We start from the raw sequence: 4,944 nt of genomic DNA, 5'->3' as shown, positions 1-4,944 counted from the left end.
AGTGGAGGTTGAAGAAAAACACTAGATCTACTTCCCAAAGAGATGAGGAGATGATTTAGAATAAGAAATGGTGAGATTCGGCCATGGTTTGATGGATAGTGGAGAGTGGAACTCGGTTTGGAGAGGAAGAATAGTAAAGAGGGAGGAAAGGTGGCAAGTTGGCATGATAATCTTGACTCCATACGGCCTCAATGAGGTCCTCATTGAGGCCATTTGGAGTAGGCTAAAGTCTCTGGAAAATCCAGACGGCCTCAATGAGGTCCTTTTTTAGGCCGTTTGGACCCTGAATTAAGTTTTAAGCCTAAAGACACTCCTCCAAATGCATAGGTATGGCTACAAGGTGTTCTAAAATCATCTCCAACATGAAATAAAGGTTAAAAATTTTGATCTAATGCATGAAATGATAGCCAAAACAAGTGCTACTCAACAATGAAAACAAGTAAACAACCACATGGAAAATGATCATGATAAACAAAGCAATGAGAGCATGGACTTATTCGAATTCGCAACTCCAAGAGAATACGAAAAATGGCAAGAACATGAATACAAAGAACATACAAACATGAAAATAAACCCCCGAATGTTTGGGTTGCCTCTCAAGAAGCACTTGTTTAACGTCATGAGCCTGACGTACCTTGCCACTTACCTCACGGAGGTCTGAATAATTTGAAATTACCCCCGGTCATCTTCGAATTGTTGTTGTTTCTTCCCGGTAAATTCAAGGACATCAATGAATGAATTTTACAATTTTCATGAGTAAAGGGAGGTGAAGATTGTACCTTCTTTTTCTTGAGGCGTTGGATGAGAATGAGTGATACCTTTCTTCTTCTTTCCCCGGACCTCCCTCCAAATTTTTTTCAACATCGAATCACTTTTTCTTTCTTTGGTATTGGTACACATAACCTTCTCCTTTGGCTTCTTTAAATTGGAACTTGGAAATAGAGAGTGAGGTTCTTCTTGATCTTCATTTCCTATCTCTCCCAAGTATTCATCCAATGGGTTTAATCATAGCACCTCCTACACACAATCAGAAATTAAAAGTTTAGTTTCATCAACAAAGTAAAGCATGTCATCATGGTCTAATAAGTGTTTCATGGAATCCGGTAGAGTATATACTACTTCTTCCTCCCCAACCCTTAATGTTAATTTTCGTCCTTTAAGGTCAATTAGGGCACTGAAGGTAGTGAGGAATGGCCGACCAAGAATCAACGATGTCTCCACATCTTCATCAATATCCATGATGACAAAATCCACAGGAAATACAAATTTGTCCACCCGGACAATTACATCTTCCACAATCCCACGAGGCTTCCTTGTTGATCCATCCACGAATTGTAAAATCATTCTCGTGGAGTCTAAGTTCATCAAGACCAAGCTTCAAATACATGGTATAGGGCATAACATTAATGCTTGCCCTTGAGTCTGCTAGTGTGTTTTCTTGAACTCCACCCTCAAGTACACATGGAATTATGAAGCTTCCCGGATCTTTCAATTTTGTGGGAGCTTCTTCTCCAAAATAGCCGAACAATTTCCCGTGAGTGCAATTGTGCCCTCTTCTTCCAATTTCCTCTTGTCCATATGCAATTCTTTTAAAAACTTGGCATACTTGGGCATTTGAGTTAACGCTTCCACTATCGGGATGTTTATGTGGAGTTGCTTGAAGATGTTGATAAATGATAAGTGCTTGTGTGATAAGAATATGAAGTGTTCTTTCCTTGTATTGAGCATTACTTTTCTCGGGTTTTAACGCTAATATGGGTGTATTTATGTTACTTTTATGCAGGTAGGGGTGTGAGGCCGATTATGAGAGAAAGAAGCCAATGTGGGTCGTAATGCACTAATTTCCTAGGAAATATTGCTTAAGGTTCAAACGCGAAGACATAGGTCGGATTCCAGATGCAGGAATGTGTGCCAACCTCCTCGTACTTGAGTTAGCACAACTATTTGGAGGGGCACAAGGGCAGTCACATTCAAGCATTCCAACTTGTGCATATAGAACAAGATCTGCACCAACATGTCCGCTATTAAAGAAGCAAGGCGATCCACAACGTAAAAGTGTGCCCGTTCGCGTTACCTAGATGAAAGTATGGATTGGGGAGTATTTCAGGCCGGACTATAGCAGGGTACTATAAGGAAAACCTTAGCAAAGATACTATAGTAGCACTGTTTATAGCCAGCCGAGAAAACATGAAAGCAGAGAATCCACACGGCCGTGTGGAAATTCCACACGCCCGTGTGAAAAATCCACAGGGGCGCCAACATGTGCGTGTGGATTCTCGATTCCAGCCCTTTAAAAGCCAATTTTAGCATTCTTTTCTTCATCTTTTCCCACATGGGTGCCTAGGGTTTTGAGAGGTATTAGCTAGGTCTTTCGTCGGCACCAACCCGGCGAGGTGTATCCTAGGCCAGACAAAGGGATCCTTGCGATGAGTAGAGGACTCTCCACAAGACCATCTCTATGACTAACGAGGGGGTTTTCTATGGATGCTTTATTTTTACATTCGATTTCATCAATTGTATCTAGCTCCATGGAGAGCTAAACCCCTAGTGGATACTTGGGTATTTGTGAACCCTAGGATGTATTGGTTTCATTAAACCTCTTTATTATGCTTTCAATTATTTGATGTTATTGTGAGTTCCAATCTTGGAGACTTGATTGTATGAATACTCCCCTAGAGTGATACTAGGGCTGAGAGTTCTTCTTGGTAACTCTTGTGAGGGAGTGACACACCATGAGAGTTAGACAAAACTAGATTGGAGAGGGTTGAGAGGGTGAGTCAAGAGGTAGCAGAGCGTCCCTTTTCCCCTTCGGTGTGATCTATCCTGCCTCCATGTTCGAAGAGTTCTTTGTGGCTATAGTAGAGTGAATGGGTTAAGGGATGACCTTCCGCTGGGGCTTAGTTGCGAGTGCAACGGAGTGAAGCTTTGAAGTGATTTTAGCACCTAGGCCTTAATTGTGGCTAGGGATCTTTCGCCTGGATCAAAGGGTTAGGTCTGTACATAGGAATAGGGTTTATCACTTGGAATCCCTAGAGCTTATTGCAATTCTATGCGAGTGCGAGGTTGAGAGGTTATTCAATCTCTCCTCCAGGACATGTATAGAGTTAGGCATGGTTGACCTTAGATTTGGGATCATGTAATTAAGGATTTCCATGACTAATTGTTACATCCATTAAGAAGTATAATAGAGGGTTCTTGCATTTGAAACGATTATCCTAGGTTGATCAATATCCGGGTACCCCATCTTTATCGATTGCCATACCTTCTCCTTTACTTGTGCCCTCTATCTTGTTGTTTTTATTTTCATTATTTCATATTTTCTCACACTTATCACTCTTCATCTTCCACATTAGTTAAGAACAACTTAAGTGTCTTTATTCCCTACTCTCTGTGGATACGATACCCACTCATCTGCGATTATTACTTCGACACCCGTGCACTTGCGGTTTACATGCATATACGGACGTGTCAAGTTTTTGGCGCCGTTGCCGGATAGTAGGCGTTTAGAGATACTTTGCACTTTGTTTTCTTAGCTATTCATTTATTCATTCTATTTTATATTTTCTTATTCTATCATCGTTCTGATTTCTTTTTCTTTCTTTTTGGGTTCAGCTATAGGTTATGACCCAAGGGAACTCCTCAATACTGATTGAAGGAGATCTCGAGCTTGAACGTTCACTAAGAAGAAAAGGGAAAGAACCTGTGCAAGAATAGTCTAATCTAGCTGATTTGGATGTAGAAGAATCTAAAAACATGGCATAACAGAATGAGCAGCAGCGGACATTATCCGATTATGCCAGACCTTCAGTATTGGGGACACAATCGAGCATTGTGCCTCCCCCGATTACAGCTCAGAACTTCAAGCTAAAGCCGGCATTGATCCACATGTTGCAGCAATCTGCACAGTTCAATGGTTTGGCCAATGAGGATCCGAACAGTCATATAGAGAACTTTCTCGAGGTGTGTGATATGTTGAAGATAAACGGGGTTACGGATGATGCCATCAAGTTTAGAGCCTTCCCATTTTCTTTAAAGGGGAGAGCGAAGTCGGGGTTACACTCATTACCTAGAGCCTTGATTAGCACATGGGAGGAGATGGTAGAAGCCTTTTTTGCCCGATATTTCCCTCTCAGAAAATCCGTAAAGCTTAGGAATGAGATCTTGTCCTTTGTACAGTTGGAATTGGAGTCTCAATTTGAGATGTGGGAAAGGTTCAAGGAGCTCCTGAGAAAGTGCCCGCAATATGGATTCCCGGAGTGGATGATTGTTCAGACCTTTTACAATGGTATAAATCTGAGTACAAGGCAACTCTTGGATTTGGCAGCAAGAGGTACCTTAGGTAGCAAGACCCCCGGTGAGGCCCATCAATTAATTGAAGAAATGGGGTTAAACAGCTACCAATGGAATGTCAGGGAGAAGAAAAAGGTGGCCGGCCTCCATGAGATAGATGCAGTAACCTCATTGGTGTCTCAAGTGGAATCATTGAGTAAGTAGTTAGATCTCCTAACTTTGAATAGAGTGGCGGCAATGACTATTTGCACCAAATGTGGTGGAGGACAGGCTCCCCCCGATTGCCCGATCTCTATTGGTGATGCATCTCTGGTTGAGAATGTCGATTTTGTGGGTAATGCCATGAGGAATCAAGGAAATCCATACAGCAATACCTACAATCCGGGCTGGAAGAGTCATCCCAATTTCTTGTGGATCAACCAAGGTCCGCAAATGGCCATGAGGCCACCGGGTTTCCAACTACAACAGCAAGCTCCAAACATGGAGAATTGAGTTTCAGGTTTGGAGACCCGAATGAACGATTTGGAGAAGGCTTTAACTAAGTTTGTGCAATCATCTGATACAAGGTTCCAATCAGTTGAGGCTACACTTCACAACCACACCGCCTCTTTGCATAATCTTGAAAATCAAGTAGGGTAGATTGCGAAGTCCTTA

At 42.1% G+C, this 4,944-nt stretch overlaps 1 non-coding gene across 1 annotated transcript; it reads right to left on the bottom strand.

Annotated features, from left to right (window-relative positions):
- Nucleotides 1-4,143: 4,143 nt before the first annotated feature.
- Nucleotides 4,144-4,250, bottom strand: LOC120281446. Its single transcript, XR_005542586.1, has one exon. It is a non-coding gene; the product is annotated as a small nucleolar RNA R71 (small nucleolar RNA).
- Between the last annotated feature and the right edge of the window lie 694 nt (nucleotides 4,251-4,944).

This window comes from Dioscorea cayenensis, chromosome 17, assembly GCF_009730915.1.
Source record: "Dioscorea cayenensis subsp. rotundata cultivar TDr96_F1 chromosome 17, TDr96_F1_v2_PseudoChromosome.rev07_lg8_w22 25.fasta, whole genome shotgun sequence".
Lineage (NCBI taxonomy): Eukaryota > Viridiplantae > Streptophyta > Magnoliopsida > Dioscoreales > Dioscoreaceae > Dioscorea > Dioscorea cayenensis.
This window is presented reverse-complemented; position numbering and strand designations above follow the sequence as displayed.